The sequence below is a fragment of the Mustela nivalis genome (genome assembly GCF_964662115.1).
Source record: "Mustela nivalis genome assembly, chromosome: X".
Lineage (NCBI taxonomy): Eukaryota > Metazoa > Chordata > Mammalia > Carnivora > Mustelidae > Mustela > Mustela nivalis.
Genome location: NC_139040.1, coordinates 1,574,852 through 1,598,729, shown reverse-complemented (window position 1 = coordinate 1,598,729; position 23,878 = coordinate 1,574,852). Strand labels below are relative to the sequence as shown.

Below are 23,878 nucleotides of genomic sequence, written 5' to 3'. Positions count from 1 at the left end.
GCACTCACTGGTCCTGAGGATCGAGGATCGAGGATCGAGGGTCGAGGATCGAGGGTCGAGGGTCGAGGATCGAGGGTCGAGAGTCGAGGGTCGAGGGTCGAGGATCGAGGTCCGAGGTCCGAGGACCCGGCTGCGGTTCAAGGACGTTACACAGGTCATCTTCCGCGGAAATCACAAAAGGATACGGGAGTGTGGAACAGGTCGGTGCTCAAGCCTCCACCTTCCTGACCTGGGACACTTGGACAATTCCCGCTCCGTGTCCTCCCGGGGCCCTTCCCACCCACTGCTTCCACTCCCAGAGGAATAGCCATCCTCCTGCTTGCCCTGTGTAAGCCACCCCCGCCCCGCTTTCTAGGGTGTTTTGTTCGTTCGTTTGTTTATTTGTTTGGGTTTTGTTGTCATTGTCGTCGTCGTTGTTTGGGGTGGTCGGCTGGTTGGTTTTTGTTTTGTTTTAGAGACCCGTGTATGTATCCTTGACGGTCCTGGCCTCCTGGTGTGCTGCCCGGATGGTACAATAAACTGTATCACGTTCTGCCTCGTGCCCCGCCACTCCCTTCTTCACCCGACACTGCGTCCTAGCAGTGTCTATACTATCCCACGGAGCCCTACTGCTCTCCTCTTCCCTGCGGCAGCGCACGCCACTGTGGGACGGCTCCCCAGTCCGTTCATCCATTGCCTTGTCCGTGCACATGTGGATACTTTCCACTTTAGAGCCCCGAAAAGCAGTGATGCTGGGAACACTCTGATGCCTGGCATACGTGCAAGGGTGTTTCGCAGCGCTTAAAGGAGTCCACGAGCTCAGAGCCGGTAATGACCTGTTTACAATCCCACCAGCAGAGCACAGCAGTTCCCGTTTCTCCACTTCTGCGCCAACACTTGTTATTCTGTTGGGTTTTGGGGGGGGGGGCGAGAGGGTTGTTTTTTGTTTGTTTGTTTGTTTGTTTGCATTTTGTTGGTTTGTTTGGTAACAGGCATCCCAACGAGTGTGAAGTGCCACCTCCTCGTGGTTTTGATCTGCACCTCGATGCTGATTACTCATGTTCGGCATCCTTTCATGTGCTTATTGGCCATTTGCATACTTTCTTTGCAGAAATGTCCAGTCAAGTCCTTTGCCAACTTTTTAATCTGTCTTTTTTTCCTTTTCCCATTGTGGCTGAGTCATAGGACCTCTTCATGTGTTCAGGATTTTAATCTCTTATCAGATAGACTGTTTGGAATTATTTTTATCCATTCCACGGGTTGCCTGGGCGCTGTGTTGATAACGTCCTTATCAACACACGTTTTAAGCGTTGTTGTTTTCCAATTTATCCATTTCTTCCCCTTGCCTCCTGGGCCTTTTAGAATGAAATTGTCTGAACCCTAAGGTCATAAAAGTTTTCTCCTACATTTTCTTAAAATTGTTTTAAGGTGTTACTTTGCATTTTTTTAGTCTTTGTTCATGCTAACTTGATTTTTGTGTTCCCTGTCAGAAAGTGATCTAATTGCTTTTTTCCTCCCATGAAAAAATAATTGTGTCATCTTCCTTTATTGAATGGTGCCCGCTTTCCCCGCTGTCAGCTGTGCCATGTCTGTCATATGTCAACATTCTCTATGTCCCTGATTCTGCTTCTCTATCCTGTTCCACCGGTCATTTCGTTTATCCCGCGCCAAAACCACAGCTTCTGCTAGAATGAAGATTCTAAGTCAGATCCGTCTGACTCTGAATCCGGGAATATTAGCTTACACTGTGATGCCTAAGTTTCTTCAGCCGTTCCTCACAGCCTCCACAAGAGGGTCTACTCTACATATGAGGACACTTAGCGTCTTGACTCCTTTGACTCCCCTTTTGTCCTCTCCATTCTGAGCTTCTTACAGTTTCCTCAAGCACACCATTGCTGTTTCCTGCCACTGGGCCTTTGAACAAGCTCAGCCAGCTTCTCTGTTGGGTCTTGCTTGACACTCCTTCCTTTGCCTGCCACCGTGACTTGTGCTGCCTCTCTCCTCTCACTGCACTGTCATCCAATCATCTGCGTGCTAATGAGACTGTACTATGTTGCCTCACTTTGACCATGAGGGAAACCTGCACAACTCTACCAACCAGATTTGGAACCTACAATGCATATTGGCCACTGTCTGCCCATTAAAAAAAAAAAAAAAAAAAAAAAAAAAAAACCAACAGCACTTCTGTGGGCTTTACTGCCCTTTGAAAGTATACATACCCATGACTCATTTAATTACCTCAATAACCCTCTGGAAGATGAATTAGTGTAAGTCCAGATTATAATTTAAGAGGATGAGGATCAAAGAGTACAAATGTTTACCCAAGTTTGCAGAGCTGCGCAGTAGGGCTAGGGCCAGACCTTTGGTATTTTGACCCGTTGCTGTCCCCTGGCCCTTGCCCGTCACTGTTTTGTGTCACTTTGCCTCTCTGAGAATAAACCACATCTTCAGCTGTAAATCATGATCTCCAGCAGTGTTGTCTCTTCCAGTAACACAGAAAATGGTTTGAAGAGTGTCACTGTAGACGTGGAGGTCCTTTACAAAGTTGTTGTTTTTGACGTAAATTTCAAAACAAGTTAATGGGGGAGGTACTATTTTTGACATTTTGGAGGGCACCTAAAGGTTATGAAATGACAAACCCATTGAAGAGTTCGTGCAGACCAGACCAGGTGACAAGCACAAGGGGGCTATCCTCGGCAGGGCAGAGATCGGTAGTTCAACAACGATTTTCCGGTTCCAAATTTTCAGGGACATTCTGATGCTCTATGGCTGCCACGAGGAGGGGAAATCTGAATTTGTAGGAAGCTGCCACAAGGGTTTTGGGTAATTGATAAAGATAACGTAAGGTAAGTGCTGTGGAGGGTCCTGTACCCACCTAAGCATTCCATCCTTCACCCTTTCATCCTTGCTACCAGAACCTTGACCCCATCGCATAGAGAGGGAAGCACATGGCCCAGTCCAGCTCCTGTCCCAGATGACACCGGTGGCCTTCCTAGGAAAGCTTCTTGAACTGGAAAGACGCAGCTAGTTCCCCGCTTTGATCTTTCCCCTTTCTCTTGCCAGCCAGCAATACGGATACAACGTCCGTGTCCTTGGAGACAAAAGCCACAGCTAAGCATAGAGGGACAAGAAGGAAGAAAGATCCTGGCTCCTTGAGCTGTGGTACCAGCGCTGAATGACGTATTCCTACTGCGTGTCACCAGGAATAAAGGTATTTGTCTGAGCCACTATTCAAAATGCAGTAAAATGCAATTCATAATGATAGAGCAGTGCATAACTGAAATTTCTTTTTACCCAACTCGTATCAGGTGCGGTGGACTGTTCACTGTAACAGTTAAGCCCAAACACATTTAATGACTCAAAACTACTTCGTTTATTTCTCCTGTAACATTTCCGGGAAAGTGAGTATGTCCTCCTGGTGGGCATTATCCGTGCACGTCTACAGGGACCCAGGCTGTCAGAAAGTCTGCCACGTTCAACACGTGGCCTCCACGTTTGCCCTGGAGGTGGCCCGCTTTGCAGTTTGCTCAAAGGGGAAAAGAGCAGAGAGGTGCACCAGGTACAAGGTTTCTACAAGTCTGGTCTGGCCGTGGCACACATCATTTCCGCTGACATCCCATTGCCTGGCTCTCAGTCACACAGTCACACCTAACAGCAAGGAAAGCTGGGAAAGGATGCCTAACTGGGGGCCCAGGACTGCAAGATTTTACAGGAGTGCAAGGATTTTAGGTGGAGAGGAGTGCAAGGATTTAGGTGGTGAGCTGGAAGACCCTGAAACCTGTGCCTTTCTAAAATTAATGTAAAACTTGACTACATTGGGTTTTCTTAAAGGGAAACTCACAAAAATGCTCAAAGCCTGAACTGAAAGTCCAGCATGAAATTAAACAAGGCCATCCCACTTTATGGACTGTGAGGCAGTGAGCTAATCTCTTGACTTCTCTAAGCCTCGCTGACTTTCTTACTATCTTAAAGGCACAGCAATAGTATTTGTCTCATCATATTTGGGGTGAAATTAAGGGAAGTAATGCATAAAAACACTCAAGGGCACTCAATAATATAAGGCAAGCACTCAAGTGTTAGTAACAGTATAATGACATTAATGTTCATAATTAATTCTATTTAATTGTGAGTATGTTATAATAATTATTATTTGGCCATTATTATGGCCACTTCTTTTAGCCACTGGTACACAGTTTCCTGAATATCAAACACTGAATGCAAACTTGTGCCTGCCGTATATTTGAAAGCATAAAAAACAAATATTTTCATCATCAGGATTACATATAACATTTCATTAACAAACGTGGATTCGGGATGGGAAGCGTACCGTTTAAGTATACGAATTATTGAGGGTATGTCAAATGTCTCAAGGGCACTCTTATCTTTTAAGGCAGTATTTCTCCCACAGAAGTCAGAGAGGATGACAGATGTTTGAATAAAAGCAAAAAAAAAAAAACTGCGTACAGTTCTGGTTGACCCCTCTCTTCTTTTTTTCCTTCCACTCTCCCTGTTCTCCTTTGGCCTCCATAACTGCATACCCTCCTGCTATCCCCTTTCATTCTGGCAACTTCTTATTACCATTGCTAGGTCCTTCTTTTCTTTTCTTTTCTTTTTTGAAGATTTTATTTGTTTGTTTGTTTTATTTTACTTTTATGTATTTTATTTAATTGATTGATTGATTGATTTATAACTTATTTATTTATTTGTCGGGGGGGGGGGGTTGGTTCACAAGCAGGCAGAGAGGCAGGCAGAGGGAGAGGGAGAAGCAGGCTCCCCACTGAGCAAGGAGCCTGACAGGGGACTCCATCCTCGGACCCCAAGATCATGACCTGAGCCGAAGGCAGACGCTTCACCGACCGAGCCACCCAGGCATCCCGCTAGCTCCTTCTTTTCAAATGAGCCTTCACGTGATGGCATTCCTCAGGACTTGGTTTTACGTGGTTCTTTTCTCAACTTATACCCTTTCCCTAAATGCTTCCATGTATGCCCATGGTTCCAATGGCCATTTACATCTGAGTTTCTCAAAGTGTGGTGCATGGGATCGCCTGTATCAGAATCACGGAAAAGAGAGGGTTAAAAAGTCCAGATTCCTTGGATCTGCCCAAGGCCTGCCCAATCAACTGTGTGGGCGGGCCCTGGGAATCTGCATTTTAAATAAATTCTCCAGGTTGCTCTCAACCCGACTAAAGTTGGAACCACTGTATTTGTCAAGGAGGACCTGACTGTCATTAACAACGGCAGCTCAACATCTCCATCTGGTGGCTTCCTAACACCACTGTCTTTGTTTTGCAAATGTAGTCCATGGATGTTAGAAAACTATTAAAAACATGAAAAACCCATACATACATATAATAAAAATAGTATATCAAAATTAAAAAAAAAAAAACCTGAAAACAGGAAAGAAATAGGAACAGAGGACATTAGGGGAGTATCTGCTCCATGAATAACCAAGATTGAGTTGTGACATCTTTTGACTTTTTCCAACACCAAACTTGAATTTGTCTGTACTAAACGTTTAAGGGGAATTCAAACGGATGCATCTCAGTTGTCACCCGACTACACAAAAACACAGGTATTGGATGACTCCTATCTGTAGACCATTGCACCACGCATGTTTTGATTTCTTACAGGAGGAGTTCATGAATTTTCAATGTGTCTCTCCAGAGGTTAGTTAATAAAAAAAAGTTCCACTTTCCAAAAACAATTCAATACAATTCTACTGTTAAGTCTTTCTTCTAACTAATAAAGCAATCAATACTCATGGTAGAATAATTTTCACAGAATATAAAACTTACGGAGGAAATGGAATTCATACGTCCTTCTCCTACTGAGACATGCGATACAGTTTGAAATTGGGGGATGCTCTCCGCTTCCTTCCTTCTCTCTTCCTCTCTCTCCCACTCTTCCCCTATATTATTTTCCTTTAGCACTTCACTTTTTTGTTCCTGCCTTAATTTGCTACTAGCCCTGGGTTGTTTGGGTTTGTTTTGTTTTGTTTTGTTTTTTTCCTTCCTGGTTTTAGTCACTCGTTTTACTTCTTTCATCTAAGATTTAGAAGCAAAGCTTCAATATTTTACTCCGTCCAACCCCTCTTTCATACTGACTACTTCAAGTTAGCGGGCTAACGCTTAGCCAGTGAAATATGTTTTGTTTCTAATTCCCTTCCTTATGCTGTTCAACATTTCACTGGCTCTTGTAAGCTCACCAGTGTGTTGGGTGAGAGGTGACTGAGGATGACCCTCCAGCAGGGGGAGGGGAGGGTTAAGTATCTTCTCTTCAGCAAGGGCCCCCGGGACGATGGTATATCCACACACAAATGAATGAAGTTGGACACTATAGTCACACCACACACAGAACGCCTAAATATAAGAGCTAAAATTATAAAACTCCCAGAATAAAATGTCATAGTAAACCTTCATGACCTTGGATCTCTTAAATATTAGACCAAAGGCAACAAAAGAAAAAAAAAATAGGTAAGTTGGACTTCATCAAAATGAAAGTATTTTTGCATTAAAAGACACTATTGAGGGGCACTTGGGTGTCTCAGTCAGTTAGGTGTCTGCCTTCGGCTCAGGTCTTGATCCTGGGGTCCTGGGATGGAGCCCCGCATCGGGCTCCCTGCTCAGCGGGGAGCCTGCATCTCCCTCTCCCACTCCCCCTGTTTCTGTTCCCTCTCTCGCTGTCTCTCTCTCTCTCTGTGTCAAATAAATAATAAAACAGAAGGGCTTTTTTTTTTTTTTAAGACAATGTTGAGAGAGAGAGAGAGAGAGAAAAGGTATCCTACAAGATGGGAGAAAACACTGGCAAATCATATGTCTAGGGAGAGTCTAGTAACCAGATTATATAAAGAACCCTTACAACTCCAACCAAATGACAAAGCAAATGATAAAAATGGGAAAGGGATCTGAAAACATAGTTCTCCAAGAAAGATATACACATGGCTATCATGATAGTATGCTCAATATGATTAGTCATTAGGAATTGCAAATCAAAACCTAACAATAGGTATTAACACCCATTAGGATGTCTAACATTAGGGGGAACATAACAAACTGCTCTTGAGAATGTGGGGAAGTTGGAAGACTTATACACTGCTGGTGGGAATTTAAAATGGTACAGCCACCATTAGAAACAGTTTGGGGAGGGGCGCCTGGGTGGCTCAGATGGTTAAGCATCTGCCTTTGGCTCAGGTTTTGATCTTGGGGTCCTGGGATCGAGCCCTGTGGTGGGCTCCCTGTTTGGCGGGGAGCCTGCTTCTCCCTCTCTCCCTCTCTCATTCTCTCTCTCTCTCTCTCTCTCTCTCTCTCTCTCTCTGCATCTCCCCCTGCTTGTGCTCATGCTCTCTCTCTTTCTGTCAGATAAATGAAAACTTTTTAAAAAATTTATGTTAATCACCCTGCAGTACATCATTAGTTTTCGATGTAGTGTTCCATGATTCACTGTTTGCATAAAACACCCCGTGCTCCATGCAATCCGTGCCCACCTTAATACTCATCGCCAGGCTCACCCATCCCCCCACCCCCCTGCCTTCTAAAACCCTCAGTTTCCCAGAGCCCACAGTTTCTCGTGCTTCGTCCCCCACTCCGATTTCTCCCCCTACGTTTCCCCTTCCTTCTTTCAACGTCCTCCGTGCTATTCCTCATGCTCCACAAGTCAGTGAAACCATGTGATAATTGACTTTCCCTGCTTGACTTAGTTCACTCAGCATAATCTCCTCCAGTCCCACCCATGCTGATGCAAAAGTTGGGCGTCCATCCTTTCTGATGGCTGCGCAATATTCCATTGTGTGTATGGACCCCATCTTCTTTATCCATCCGTCTGTTGAAGGGCAAATTGGCTCCTTCCACAGTCTGGCTATTGTGGACATTGCTGCTATGAACAAAATCTTCATTTTATTTATTTATTTTTTTTGCTCTAGCTTTTATTTACTTACTTTTTATTATGTTATGTTAGTCATCATACAGTACGCCATTAGTTTTTGATGTAGTGTTCCAAGATTCAAAATCTTCAAAAGAAAATAAAAATAAAAACAGTTTGGTGGTTCCCCCAAAGCTTAAACATACGATTAGCATATGGTGCAGCAGAGATATCCCCACACCCCCCAGTTTAAAACAGGCATTCAAAAAAACACATGAACACGTATGTTCATAGTAGCACTATTCAAAACAGCCCAAAGTGGAAGCAACCCAGTTTTCTATCAACAGGTGACTGGATAAACATAAGGTGGACTCGCCATACAACAGAATATTACGCAGACACAAAAGGGAATGTTGCAATGTAGATGAACTTTAAAATGATTATTCTGCGTATGATAAGCTACACACAAAAGGTTACATATTGTGTGATTGCATTCATATGAAATATTCAGAATAAGCCAGCCCATAAAGACAGAACGTAGATTTGTGGTTGCCAGGGGTTGGGGGCCGGTGGGAGTGAGGAGTGACTGGGTGTTAAGATGGGCGTGAGATGTCCTTTAGAACTTGTGAAAATGTTCTGTTAAGGAGAAAGAGGTGATGGTTTCACAACACTGCAAATTTACTTCATGCCACTGAATGGTATGCTCTAGAATGTTATGTGAATCTCAGTGCAGTAAAGAAATATTTTACTTAAACATAGTGTTTCTTTGACCACTATAATAAAATGTTGAAGTGTTTTGGAAAAAAAAAAAAACAAGACGAAACAAAACCTAAGCAGTCCCATTTTAACGTATTCATTTAAAAATAATACTAAGCCCACATCTTATATCCTGACACTTTACTGAATTCCTGTATAAGTTCTAGCAGTTTTGGAGTGGAGATCTTGCCATTTGCGACAACATGGATGGAACTAGAGCGTATCATGCTTAGCGAAATAAGTCAAGCAGAGAAAGACAACTATCATATGATCTCCCTGATATGAGGAAGTGGTGATGCAACATGGGGGCTTACGTGGGTAGGAGAAGAATCAATGAAACAAGATGGGATTGGGAGGGAGACAAACCATAAGTGACTCTTAATCTCACAAAACAAACTGAGGGTGGCTGGGAGGAGGGGGTTGGGGAGAAGGGGGTGGGATTATGGACATTGGGGAGGGTATGTGCTTTGGTGAGTGCTGTGAAGTGTGTAAACCTGGTGATTCACAGACCTGTACCCCCGGGGATAAAAATATATGTTTATAAAAAATAAAAAATTAAAAAAAAAATAATACTAAGCCTATGATTGCTTACACGTAAATATGCTTCGGGAAAGAAAATCACATTTTTGAAAACAAACAGAAGTGTTAAAAGTATGGCATTGTTTTACATCATTGCAAATCTATTTAATACCTTCCTGAATAGGAAGGACCTGGATTTTCTTACCTGCCTCTTCACTTCACCTCTTGCAATCTGTTGTTTCAATGGAAAGGCAACCAAGCCATCCAGAGTCACTGATACTGCGTAGGGAGAAGAAGACCTCCCTGGTCCTCCAGAGGGTTCTCAGGGACCACCCCCAAGGCCTCCCAGAATGACCACTGGGCACTGCCGAAGTCTGCTGTTCCTTCATGAGGATCAGCCCTTGGAGAGCAGAGACACTATTAGCTGATTTGAGAAAAACGGAGCCTAGGGAACAGGGACGTTAGGGCGCAGCGCAAAGGTCACACAGGCGAGGAGACGCAGACCTGCGACTCAAACCTGCGTCGGTCTTTCGAGCATGTCTGATTTGAAAAGCTCGACCATGGATGCACCCAACTATTTTCCCTCCCCAAAACCTACACAGGCTACATGGGGGTTGGGGGGAGGGGGTCTCGGTATCTTTCTCCCTCTCCTCTACACTAAGAACCTGGGGAAAGCCTTCATTCAGTTGGCACACGGTTATGTAAAAAGACCAGCTTTGGGGCGCCTGGGTGGCTCAGTGGGTTAAAGCCTCTGCCTTTGGCTCTGGTCATGATCCCAGGGTCCTGGGATCGAGCCCCGCATCGGGCTCTCTGCTCAGCGGGGAGCCTGCTTCCCCGCCTCTCTCTACCTGCTTGTCTGCCTACTTGTGATCTCTGTCAAATAAATAGGTAAAATCTTAAAAAAAAAAAAAAAAAAAGAAAGAAAGAAAAAAAGTCCCGCTTGCACGTCTCTCTTGGATCGCATGTAGAATGGGAGGGCTTTGTCTGGCTCCAGAATCTGGGGTCTAGGGCTGTGCTGGGTCTGTCTGGAATCATCATCATCTCATGAGGGGCTGATTTGGGGGCATCACTTGCCAAATCAGCATTCCGTGACCTCATGTCAGTGGCTTGAAGTTGGCCATAATGGGAGTCTTTATATCACAGAAATGGGAAAACCCTGGACATTGGAATTGTACTCTCCCCTCCCAAGGGCCCGTCTCCAGCACATCACTGTCCAGGACTGGCCACAGAAGAATTGCCTGGAGCTCATTACCAGGAGGAAGAGCTACATCACAGGGTGGCTCTGCCCCCTAATGTAAATGACTATGGGAGAGGAAGTGGGTGCTGTGTGCCCTGATGGTAGGAGCCCTGTCTCTGAGCATAGTATTCATTGTCAGTGTGGTTGCAGCAGATCCCAAATGTGAGAGGTTCATCTCTGTGAACAGATCCCAAATCTGAGCACAGATCCCAAATGTGAGAGGTTCATCTCTGTCTCCCTATCGTCCTAGATCAAAGACATTTGGGGGAGTTGTGTCTCTTCTCAGGAATCACTGGTGTCCTGAAAGCCCTGTCAATACACACTTGTCCAACTGTAGACTCAGGGTCATTTGGTCCTGAGCTTCTAGTTTGCCTTTCACTGACAGACATCCAAGTCCTTCATCCTCACACGATTTCTCCTCTTGGGTCATTTTAAATTGACTGAGAGTCCTTGGATCCCACCTACACAAATACTCCTGGCCTCATGTGTCCTGGCAGGTTGAAAGGAGGCCCTTAACAGGACCTGGATTCCAGGTGTGTGTGTGTGTGTGTGTGTGTGTGTGTGTGTGTGTGTGTGTGTGACGGGAAAACAGAAGCTGTTATCTTTCTACTTTATTTCCTCCATAATCCACTTTCCAAGAACTCTCCTGCCCTCAATACCTTTTCTCAGAACATAGGGTGTTGTCTCTAATATTTCATTCATTCATTCACTCACTCACTCACTCACTCACTCACTCATTCATTCGGTTGGTCAGGGTGTAACTGACTGAGAGTGACATCAGTGCTCTGCATCTGAGGATGTGTTAGTACTTCCTCGTTTCCATAGAAAGCTAACATCAGGGAGAACGTTTTGATGACATTCTGGTTTCCATGACAACTGGGGCAGGCCATTCTTTCCTGGAGGCAGAAACATTTAACAAGGATATTTACAGACTGGAGAGATGGAGTAACTCTTGAAACATCGAGACTAGTCGGTGTCTGCTATCAATGTGAGTCGTGTGTGTGTGTGTGTGTGTGTGTGTGTGTGTGTGTTGCCAGCGTGTGGTCTTTAAGACACACGCTGTCTTTGGACATTAAGAGCTCTAATCCCTCCTGTTTTGTAAGAGAGGATGTCAGCTCTTCTTGTGGGGGGCTAAGGGGATTGAATAACCTGTCACACCCCAGTCCCATTTTGCTCTCCTGAGGTGACAGCATTGCACAAGGGCATGGTTACCTCAGTTCTTGAAAACAGAGATCCCCAAATATTTCTCATTGTGTACCTCTGCTTAACAATTGTCCCATGAACCTTTAAGGACATAAGTTTACTCATTTACACCTACTTACAGTAAAGTTACTATGTGTACGATATGAGAGAGAACATCAGGAGTCAGCAAACGAGGGAGATGGGTAGGATTGGAAAAATCTAATGTTACTTTGCGTAACCTTGGGGATAATACTGTGCTCACCCCGAGTAGCTGACACACACACAAACTGAGAAACATCCCTAAAAGACAAGGTCTGAGCCCAAGCTCTGAGGTCTCCTCCTCAGAGGTCATGGCTTCTCAGAACCATCATACCATCCCTTGGTTTCTCCAGAACTACAAGTGCCCACACTTCCTGTCATGGCGCTCTGGTCTCACTGTTGCTTTTTGGTTTTGTTTTTGTTTTTGTTTTTCTTTCTCTTTTGGTCTCCAAATAATTCTGTCAAGCTCTCTCTAATTAAAACAATAAGGGAATATCACCTGTTAGTCATGTTTGTTTTTCTCTCTTTGCTCTTAAGGCAGTTCTTTTCCCTTTGGTTTCTAGAAGTTTTACTATGATGAGCCGAGACCTGTTTGTGTGTGTTTTTTCGTGTGTGTGTGTGTGTGTGTGTGTGTGCGTGTGCGTGTGTGTGTACGCGGGCACGTGCACGCGTGACGGGGGGAGTGGGAAGGGAGAAAGTGTGTTATGTTCGCAGGTTGGCATATCAGTATACCACCCGATAGTTTTTCTTTGTTTTGGAGCACTGTTGGCTATTGTTCCTTCATACATTCAGCAACACTTCTCTCTTCTTGGACTGCAATACAATATCTCTTATGTGGTTAAATATATACATTTTAATAATGGATATTTCCTTTGATCAATATAAAATATACCTCAAAGGCATTTCAAGTCTATTCTCACGGCTTTCTCTGCAGTGGTATGGTACCGCTTTGCTTGCCTCCTTTTTTGTTCACTTACATCCAGTATTTGATTTTGTATCTCCTTAGAATCTTTGTAAAGCAAGGTTTTGGTGCCTAGGTATACATAAATTTGTCCTCCCTGTAATATCTTAAAACATTTGAAAAACGATGATGTATACCCTCACTCACCACACACTCCCATCCTTTTTCTTCTTCTCTTTTCGGTGAAACAATGCCATGACATTTCTGTTTACCATTCTAGACTTTTCTCTTGCATTTACATGTCTTTTGTATCCTAAGATGAAGTATATATTGTTGTTCTCCGTGTGAATGTGTGCTTTACATAAAGGATATTATTGGTACTTAATTGGCCTCTAGTTAGTCGTTTGTTTTTTTGGTTTGGGGGTTTTTTTGTTTGTTGGTTGGTTGGTTTTTTGGTTTTTGGTATGTGGGGGGTTTTGTTTTGTTTTGTTTTTGTTTTTGTTTTGGTCTGAATTTTTTTTCCTGAGTCAGTACGTGAAGGTCTGCATCAGTCTTTGTGTTGGAGACATAACACACCCTTGTTGGCTTAGATTATAGGATTGTTAGTCTTTCCCCTTGGGTAGCAAGCACCTGGCACACATCCAATGTTGTCGTGACAAGCTACAGAGCAATGACTTCTCTTGTGAACGAGGGCACCTTTTTCTTCTTGCGCACGACACAGGGAAATCGGTACGTTCTGAAATACGCACCTTGTCCACTCACCTGGATATGAGTAGCTATGGAGGTCTCACCTGCAGGAAAGAGGGGGATGTCCTTGATATTTTTCAACCCCAATGCCGCGCGTGATTTCATTAGTGTTATGGATGGTGGCGGAGGTCTCCCCGTGGCCGGTAATAGGAGCTGGAGGGGTAACAGAGCACCTTTGGAAGAAAGTTGGCCTACTTGATAGGAGAAACCACCTGAGTCTGCGAAAGGCAAGGGAGGGAAGCCCCCCCCCACTCTAGTCTTAAAACAAGGCCCTGGGGGAAACCTTGACTTTTGTATAGTTCTTTGCTCAAGCACTCCTGCTTCTCCTTCTCTGAGTAGATGGCTCTTGGTGGTGTGTGCCTGCAGGCGTAGCTGCTGCGGTTCCTCCTTCCTTAAGGAAAAATTGGGAGGCAGAGCTTGGCAATTTGAAGGTGTATGTGTATTTAGTGTTGTAGCTGATCATTTGTAGGTAAGAAGCAAGCCTAACTGTTTCACTTCTTAGAGAAAACTGAGGCCAGGTCATGATTTTCCAGCCTGTAATATTTTCCATTTAAGTGTTTGTACAAAAATAGTCCAGATTTCCAAGCAGGCATGACCTCTGTGAATTTACGCAACTAGTGAACAACATAAGGGAAAGGTTTGAAGATATCAAATCCCATTCCGTTATTCTACAAATGGAACTCAAACCCGATGAATGCTTAAAAACTTTCACATGTGGGGCGCCTGAGTGGCACAGTGCGTTAGGCCTCTGCCTTTGGCCCAGGTCATGATCTCAGGGTCCTGGGATCGAGCCCCACATCAGGCTCTCTGCTCGGCGGGGAGCCTGCTTCCCACCCCACCGCCCTCGGTCTGCCTCTCTGCCTACTTGTGATCTCTGTCAAATAGGTAAATAAAAATATTTTTTAAACAATCTGAGGGGTTTGAAGGGGCGGGGGGTGGGAGGTTGGGGGAGCCAGGTGGTGGGTACCACGGAGGGCACGGATTGCATGGAGCGCGGGGTGTGGTGCATAAACAATGAATTCTGTTACACTGAAAATAAATAAATAAATAAATAAAACCCCCAAAACAACTAGTTCATGCTGAATTCATCTGGCACTGGAAAGGTGCAAAAATAGGCAAGAACGTATTTTCTTTTATAACTGAAATTACATAAGATGTGCCTTTATAATAAAAAGGGGCAACTGCCAGCATTTTTTTTTAATGGATATCCATGTTTGGGGGACAGTTCAAAATCACAAAACCTAGCTCCCTGTCCAGTGGGGAGTCTGCTTCTCCCTCTGTCTCTTCCCCTCCCCTGCCCCGATTTGTGCACGCGCGCTCTCTCTCTCTCTGTCTCTCAAATAAATAAATAATTTTTTTTTTTTAAAGGGAAAGAAAGTCCAAGGGGTGCCTGGGTGGCTCAGCCGGCTGAGCATCCCACTCTTCATTTTGGCTCAGGTCGTGATATCAGAGTCGTGAGACTGAGCCCTGCGTCGGGCTCCACACTAGGCATGGAGCCTCCTTGAGATTCTCTCTCTCCCTCTCCTGATGCCCCTCCTCCCCCCGCCCCAACAACAACAACCAAAGTCCGGTAAATAAGTAGTCATTGTAGGGAAGGAATGAGTGGGTGTTGGGGTAAAGGTGAGAGAAGGCCTGCCTCTGGGGAGTGGGGTGGTATGGGAATTATATCGAGGAAAGTGCCCTTATTTTGAGACAAGACCTTCAGAGGATTGTTTTCTTCTTTCCTTGGAAGTGATTATACAGCCCTTACTGGGGAAAGGAGTTGAAGAATAAAGCTTCCAACAAAGTTCTTCCAGAGCTCATGGCTGTTGATTGGAAAAAATAAATACCCATTGCCATCAAGTTCTCTTCATTCCTTAACCAAAGGGCAAATGGAATAGAACACAAGTTTACCAGGACTTAAATGCCGTAGCCGGTCCGTCTGAGGGTTCTATTTCTTGATGGTCCGGAATGGACTGTGAAGTTATAGATTGTGGAGGAGCTGTTTGTACCATTTCCCTTCCAGGCTCCTTTTTAAATATTTCATTTATTTATTTGAGAAAGAAAGAGACAGACAGACAGACAGAGAGGAGAGAGAAAGAGCGAGTGGGCAAGCGGGGGTGGGGGGAGGGAGGGGGAGGGGCAGAGAGAGGGGGAAAAGCGGACTCCTCGCTGAGCAGGGAGCCCTGAGATGCAGGACTCAATCCCAGGACCCCGAGATCATGACCCGAGCCAAAGGCAGAGACTTAACTGACTGAGCCACCCAGGCGCCCCTCCCCTTCTGTTTTATTCTATTTATTTTTACTGGGCAGGCATGTTTGATATGGTTGTAAACTAAAATTCTGGACACATTTTCATATCCAAGCCCTCTGAGGATTGGGGGGTTACTTTAGTGTCATTCAAAGGTTCTGTTTTTAATACATTGTTCCTGGTGTGCGAAAGAGGATCAAGATTTACATATCATTGTCTCTATCTATCTGTCATCTGTCTTTCTATACACCCACCTGTACACATCTTTGGGGGGAAAGAAGAGAGCTGCGCTCCTGTTAGTACGAAAGATAAAAGGGAAATCATTTGCAACATTGTGTACCAACCCTTAATGGGAGTTATCTGGGCAATGGGCCAAAGCATATGGTGAGAAGGCCATGTAGGATTTAATATTTTCCTTTAACACCCTTCCCTTCCGATTGCCTCTCTGAAGGGTGCATTGCTTTGGTCATCGGAGAATGAACTGCCATTGACATTTTGGTTGTCTGCTGAAAGTTACTCCATTGCATTCAACATTCCTAGTTGAACAGATAGATGTACACAAATGAGAATAGGAGAGGATATTCAAATAGGCGGTATGGTTTTTAAAGCCCTTTTTAATATCTTACAGAAAATATGTATAAACAGAATAAAAAATGATGGGAGTCTCTGGACCCATATAGTTGCAGTTGGCATTCCTCCTCGGTGATCAGATTACTGCTGCTTAACATTTTCCCCACTTTATAATTTTAAACAACAGTTTAGATAATTCCATGTGTATTTTCAAAATAAGGAACTGAAAGGAGCTAAAAATGACATCTGCTCCGGAAGCAGAAACATTTGCATGCGTGTGTAGAGCAGAAAGCATGGATTATATGCATCAACATCAGGCATCTTGGGCCTCTAACGTCATTACTCTGAGTGCGTGTGTGTGTGTGTGTGTGTGTGTGTGTGTGTGTGTGTGTGTGGTGTGTCTTGGGGACGGGTAGCTATCTGGTTGGAGATGAGGTGACTCAGGCACTCCTGTATGAGGGGCTGGCAGGTCCTGCTGCAGGGAGACTGCAGTTGGCTGAGTCACCTGTTTTTCCTTCTCCCTTTTGTTCTGTGTCCTCACATGACACCTGTGTTCTGAGAGCCGGCACACTGAGTTCTCTAAAGCAGAGGACACAATACCTGCGGGATCATACACTCTGGCAAGAAAAGGTGTGTGCGGGCTATCCCCAAAGTAGGTATAGTTAGTCGCCATACATTTCTTGTTATATCTATGAGTGTGTGTGAACAAAAGTTGTGCACTCATGCATTTATTAGGGAAATAATATTTTGTACTATGAAACATATCATTTGAAACTGATAATGGACGAGCTCAAATCTGTGAGTTATAATGCCCATTTGAACAGTGTATATACAGAGAAGTAGGACCCATTAACAGGGTATTTCTTGGGGGGCGGGGAGAGGGATTGAGAGAACAACTGCATTTTCTGCCTTACACACATCTAAATGTTTGAAATGTATTTGAATAAAGTTTTTAAAATGTCAGAAGAAACCGCATTGTAAAGAGATTCACAAAAACCATGCAAAAAATCAGCATTCACATGAAACAGTGATCCAATGTGCGCTTGAGGGAAGAAAGGTAGTCAGTCCTAGGCAATATGTGCAGGCATGTGTACACGGACGCATAGGAAACGTGTGACAGGCCCATATGCCATCACACTGACAGTAAGCATCTATCATGTATGGCCTCCCGTAAATATCTCCCCACCCGTTTTGTGTTCTCTACAAACCCATTTAATGTTACTTGAGAAACACCAAGACACGCTTACATTATAGACCCCATTTTTGTTACACACACACACACACACACACACACTCACACACAGACAGACACACACACACACCGGCTGCTCCTATTAAATCAATGCTTCCAAGGCAGACAAAAAGACTATCATGAAAGCAGTAGTTCCCACGGTTCTGAAATAGGAGGACTGGCCTAAACTAAGTAGCTTAACGTCGAAATACTTTGGAAACGCAAAAGAAGGAAGCAAATAGACGTGTCCACATTATAAATGAGATTTAACTAATTTTTTTTTTTCTGTTTCAGAATGGCCTGCATTTCAGAGTTGGGGAAGGGAAAATGATAAACCCATCCCCACTTTGTTGGCTTAATTCCCCATCTGCTTTTCTGATTTTCTAGATTAACGTTAGAGGTATATGGTAGGTCCTGGGCATCTACAGTTGATGTCCTTCGATCCCTGGAAGGACAGTGCACTTCAGAAGCACAGAACAGAGTCAAGGGTCTGCCGGACAAGCAGTTGGAGTGTGTGAATCAAGAGCTGCAGCTCACAGAACCTCGCCTCCCCCCGATCCACGTGGTGTCCTGTAAGACATTCCTCTTTTACTAAACACTTCATTTGCAATCGTTTCGTGTTGACATTTGGAGTGTGGTTTATTTTGCTCCTCGCCCTACAGTCACTTTCTTACCCCAAATGGTGCCGGGGGCAGGGGACCAGCCTTTTCAACCACCACAGAGAAATGAAAATGTGCACGGCGCAGCCAATGGCCCACGCCTGCAGCAATCCTGACGAAGGACGGTACCAGTAACCCCCAGGATGACCTTCGTGAGCCTCTGGGGATTCTAAGCTCAGGCTCCTGAACACGATATTGTGCTGACATTCAGTGTCTGTAGGCTGGAGATCACCTCTGGCTTCCTTGGGTGCACCGGGTGGCATTAGCACCCACCAGGGAAAGGAAAACCGAAGCATCCCCCCAGGATGAGCCCCAGGGAGCACAGAAGGCGCAGGATGTCCAGTAACACAGAGGAGATCTGGGAAGTGACACCCACCTCCCCATACAGACGCTCTTGAATACGCCGTAGTAACAAGCAGGGCAAGAAGTTGGGTTTGGACGGTTATAAAACGCCTCTGGTATCTTCTGTATTTTTCCGCCCGATAGCTGCCATGGGTTTACCCCCTGTCGGAGACACACTCTTTCTATTTCTTTGTTTGCGCTCTTATCAGTTCTCATTGACCATCGTTCTTCTACTTTCACAGAAGGAATTTGCTTCCTAATACTTTTCTTCTTTTCCTTTCCCACATTCCAGGATTCTCCAGCATAGTCCCTTGAAAGCACAAGTTCCCGGGACCCTGGGAGATTCAGGTGAAGAAGGACGGGCCACACAAGCTGGGAGCCCTTTGCGGTCCTAAGGCCGAAAGGGTGTGGTGAAGAACACTGTTTTAGGGAAGACCTGCCGTGCCTGTGGGTGTGATGGCCAGACCTCTCGACCTCTCTTAATTACCTCTTGAGAGGAATCTCAAATCATAATGGATGCTGAGTATGTCCTATGCAATTGGAAAGGCCACGTTTGGCCCGCAAAGGTTTTGTCCAGAGCTAGGACCTCACCAAGACATAAGAGGAAAGGGGCACTTTTTCTCGAAGTCGAAATACTCTCAGTAGATGAAAAAATTAAAGTGAAAACCGCAGACACAAAGATCCTAAATGAGTCTCAGATTGAATACGTTGCCTCCTTGCTGATAGCCGAGCCGAAGGCCAGTGTCCCACCAGGACAGGAAGTGCCCTACAGAAACGCTCTTGCAGTGGCCCTAGAGATTCTGAATGAGAGAGCGAATTTGGGTCCAGCAAGAGCATCAGATGATCCAGAGACCACAAAGGGGACCACAAAAGCGTCCCAAAGGGGACCACAAAAGCGATCTCGTAGAAAGTTCCGGAAGCCCAAAGGGAGCTTACTGAGGCGTCTTAGGAGAAGCAAAAAACTCAGAGCGCTGCTGGTATGCTCACAGACTGAGGACGCCCCAGGCGGTGGCCAACCACAGGCACACAGAACCGCCACGCCTATTCCCAGGAAAACGCGAGCGGAGCCCTCACAAAGCTCCAGCGTGTACCCAAACTTCCCATCACGTGCAGAAGGAGATTATGAGAAAGAGGGCAAGGAAAAGAGGCACACCTTGAGAGTCAGGGCCTTGCATTGCCCCGTCAAGGAGGAGGGTACAGGTGCTAAAGATGGAGGCACCCTTCGATCTCCGCCACCAGGTTTCAACCTCACTGTACCCAAGGCTCTGAAAGAAGAGGCCCATGACACCTACCCAAAGACGCTGGCCGTCTCCTCCGAAGGCTCTGCCCTCTCCGGGAATGTTGAGGACCACGGAGAGGGTCCCCGGAAGCCAGGCTTGGAAGGTGCCGCGGCACCCTCCAGTGCCCCTCCTCCGAGGCTGCGTTATTCACTCCGTCTGGCAAATAAAAAAAGGAAGCTGCAGGTACTAGAGTTTGAGAAAGGGCTGCAAGGACTTCAGCCTTCCGTCAACTCGAAGGCCATTAACCCCACCACTGCTATTAGAAAGGATGTCGGCAAGGAAATGGGGCAACCGATAAGCATGGCTTTTCCACAAGAGCCTTGTCCCATTGAAGGAGGAATGATGGTCTGGTTTAAATTTCAAAATCACCCATTTTGGCCAGCAGTGGTAAAGAGTGTCAGCCAAACAGAGCAGACCGCAAGGGTGCTTTTGATTGAGGCAAACATGCCCTGTGAAATGAGTGGCATTCAAGTTCCTCTTCGAAGATTAAAACATCTGGACTGTAAGGAGAAGGAAAAACTCATGAAGAGAGCCGGGAAAGTGTACGAGCATAGTGTGAACTGGTGTTTCTCCCTGATTTCCCACTACAGAGAAGGGCTCGGTCGTGGGTCTTTTGCGGGCTCTTTCCTGGACTATTATGCCGCTGATATCAGTTACCCAATTAGGAAAGCCATCAAGGATGGGGACGTGGAGATCGATTTCCCAAAGGTGAATTATGCCGACCTGGAAGATTCTGAGGAGGAGGCCTCCCTGGGTGGGAGGAGGCCCCACAAGAAAATTCTCCCGGACCGGATGAGGGCTGCTCGGGACCGAGCCAACCAGAAGCTCGTGGACTTCATTGTGAAAAGAAAGGGAGCCGATCACCACCTCCTGGACATCGTCAAAGGCAGGAAACAGTCCAGGTGGCTGGCATCATTTCTGAATTCAAGCCGGTACGTGATCTGCATTGAAACATACCTGGAGGATGAAGACCAGTTGGATGTCGTGGTAAGACATTTACAAGAAATCTACAAACAGATAGACAAGAAAATGCTGACTCTGGCAAGAGATGACAAGGTGAGTTTTGTTCTGGAAGTTCTTCTGCCAGAAGCAATCATTTGTTCAATTGCCGCACTTGATGGATTAGGTTACGAGGAGGCAGAACAAAAGTACCTAAAGGGGCCACCGGTGCATTACCGGGAAAAAGAGCTATTTGATAAAAATATTGTAAAGGGGATGAGAAAGAGAGCGGCAACCAGGGGCAAAGCCAAATAACTCTTCTTGTGCCCACACTTTAGCAGGGAGACCTCTCACTGCCCTGTCTGTATGAAATGTGTGATCCTTCCATCCTGTACGGCATGTAAATTACATCCTGTAAATTTGCGGCCCTGGGAACATGCTGCATTCCTTTTGCATCCATCTCTAGCACCTGTGGGTAGCACGGCCGTCATCATGTCTGGTTCCCAAACGCTTCACAAACTAACTTGTTAATTAGTTTGCTAACCTGTTCATTTGTTTTTAGTTTGTAAGCTTAACTAATTTGTTAAGTGCTGCAAACAGTTGTACTTCCCGCTACTTGCTTGGACGTGTAATTATCCAGATGTTTTCATAACGTTGCTTTTGACAGTACTTTGTGCTTTAATATAGGGGGCACATTCTTTTACTACGTGACAGACCCCTGGTGTCAGACATCGAGCCACGATCGCTTTTAAAAATCTCAGATAGGTGTTTACAGAAACATCACATGGATTTCTCATTCTTTCTGCAAGGCCTCAGTATAAATGATCTGATCGCTTTCTCAAGGTAATTCCTAAATTTGATCTGCCATGCTCATCTGTTTGGAAAAATAGCCCTGAGGGGCGAAGCCAACAGCAGAGCTGTTTTGTTTTCTATATATTGCCACTACCTTCAAATGGTTCTTGGAAAGGCAGTCTGGAATCCAAAGTTAATGGGTCATCTGCCCACAGTCCACGTGTGGATGAACGAAATCTCGACGTGCAGGAAACCTTTCTTTGGTCAGCCTGTGCAAGATTGTTGACTCGACGCTTCCCTCGGATTCCGCTTAGGGAAGTAGCTCTTGTTCGATGGCTAAAGGGTTTCCTAAAAACGGGCTCCTGGCTGTCTTCCTAACTGACCAGATGCTTTACACGTGGTGTTTTATCCCCATGTGGAAGACAACGAGAGTGATCATACACAAAGCTTAGCTATTTGAGCCAGGCTCACTGCTAGGAGCCCATCTAAGTGGCACACATTGTAGGGAAGCATGCGCTTTGTTCCGGACCTGTGTCCCCTAAAACACAGTCGTTGTCTCAAACCAAGCAAGCCTTCTCTTCTTATTTGCTGACGAGCCCGGACAGGTTCCAGCGGTCATAAAGGCAGCCTGGTAAGTCCCACTAGGCTGCTTGAGCAATACAGATGGACAAGGATATGGGAACTCCGAAACGGGCAACGGGAAATCCTCCATGGGGCTAAACATGGCTGTTGTCAGAATACAACGAAACATCTCTAACTACAAGATGAATTCTGAAGTCCACGAATTGTTATCCTAACTTGAAACAACATTTTGGGGGGGGGGGGGGAATGTCACAAAAGCTAGTTTACTTTAAAAACTTGGTGTGAAAGAAAACACTAAAGGTTTAACACGAACCTGAGTGCATTTTTATTCTTAGAGGGAATCAACTGTCCCTCGCAGGCCCATGTTATGTATTCATATGGCCACGTGATTTGTGTGTGTGTGTGTGTGTGTGTGTGTGAAATTTGCAAGAGTTCGCTGTTTTGATTCACAATAAAACCATTGTATCTTTTACCTTGATCTTCTGCTCCATTGTACTTTAGATTGTACAGCTACATAGCTGGTATCTCTAAATATATAACCGTAATGTATGTACACACACATACATCCGTGTGTGTGTGCGCGCACGTGCGCACGATTTTGGAATCTCAGTGATTTAGTCCTCCTATTTTAAAGTCCGTTATGAATTTTCTTCTCACCCTCAGTAAATACCCACTTTCATGCTTGTTTTTATAATTTTAGAAGAGGGCCTACCAAACTGTGTAAGCTTCAGGCCCATCAGAACCTTCCTTGGACTCTGCCTGAGAGACGCCAACGACTCCTGAGGCATTCTGCCTGGGCTAATCCACATGACATCCTCACGGTCCTGAAAAGTACTTGGAAACTCATCATCTCCATGCTGTACACTGGAACAACACACTTTATTTCTCCTATAAACATCGTGTCTCTCTGAATCAAATATATCACTCAACTTCAGCCTTCTCATATAGCCATATCTGGCTCTACATTCTAATATTTCCTTCACTACCTCATCCATCCATCCACCCATCCCTCCCTCCATAGCACTGTGAGTCAGTAGAGCAAGTAAGATGTGGTTTAAGGCTCTGATCTGAGGATGAATTTCAGGTGCCATAGAAAGATGGCAACCCTGGGACCCAGGTGGGTCCATCATTTCCAAGATGACTGTGATGCTCTGCCTCATGTTCTTAATGAGAAATATTTATCAACATAATGGATTGATGGCCTAGATGTGAAACCAGAACTCCTGATTTTCCCATACTTGGGAGATTGCGGGTATCTCTTTGTTTGGGGTGAAGGGAGAGCAGATGGTCCCTCCTGGGGTGTCACTTATGCCTGACGCATTCACTGAAGAGGGCAGACATGTCTAGGACATGCATCTCTTCTCCACTTGAACCAGGATCACATTTGGGGTGTGCAGCTGGATTTGGGGGGTTGGCTGTGTAGATGCTGAGAAACCTTCCAGCCTGAGCAGTGGTTAAGGTGGCTCTAAGATGGCCCTAAACTGGTTCTCTATCGTGTGTGTGTGTGTGTGTGTGTGTGTGTGGTGTGTGTGGTGTGTGTGTGTGTGTGTGTCTGATGGGCTAGCCCAACCTGTCACCCACCCTAACCTACTGGATTAAGGAGACCTCCACTCCTCCAGTCATAAGGCAGATGGTAGAAGATCCGGCCCTGACCCTAATTGTTGGCTGGCAGAGCCGCATGGAGATGGCATGCACAGGATTTACGGGGGTCTCCATATTTACGTATGGATCTGACAAAGAAAAAGTGGAACCCCGAGATACACTAAGATGACGAGCATGAGAACACTGAATACCCAGAATCCCCTGAAACCTCACCTGGGCATTAGCAGCCCCTAACTCTTGCTACTAGAGAAGCTTCCTTGTTCCTGGATACCCTGCAAAGACCTCGTTTAGGGCAGCCACCTAAACAGATGTCGCTTCTCTTATTCAACATTAATCTCTGCTAACTTCCATTACTCTCGGGCTACTAACAAGGGCAGGTAAGACTAGGTAAGAATACAGCACAAGAGCAAAAATACAGTTTTGTTCGGATGGGAA

The 23,878-nt window shown here is 45.3% G+C and overlaps 1 long non-coding RNA gene and 1 pseudogene across 3 annotated transcripts in view; both read left to right on the top strand.

Annotated features, from left to right (window-relative positions):
- The window catches only part of LOC309856038, a 1,055,650-nt gene that overhangs the window by 814,453 nt on the left and 217,319 nt on the right, over positions 1–23,878 (top strand). The window lies entirely within an intron of this gene.
- Positions 117–22,208, top strand: LOC309856809 (PWWP domain-containing DNA repair factor 3B pseudogene; annotated as a pseudogene). 2 transcript variants are annotated; one of them, XR_014316618.1, is made up of 4 exons: positions 117–200; positions 3,043–3,190; positions 17,635–17,819; positions 18,541–22,208. The product of XR_014316618.1 is annotated as a PWWP domain-containing DNA repair factor 3B pseudogene (transcript). The 2 variants fall into 2 exon arrangements; XR_014316619.1 differs by lacking the exons at positions 117–200; positions 3,043–3,190 and adding an exon at positions 11,245–11,336.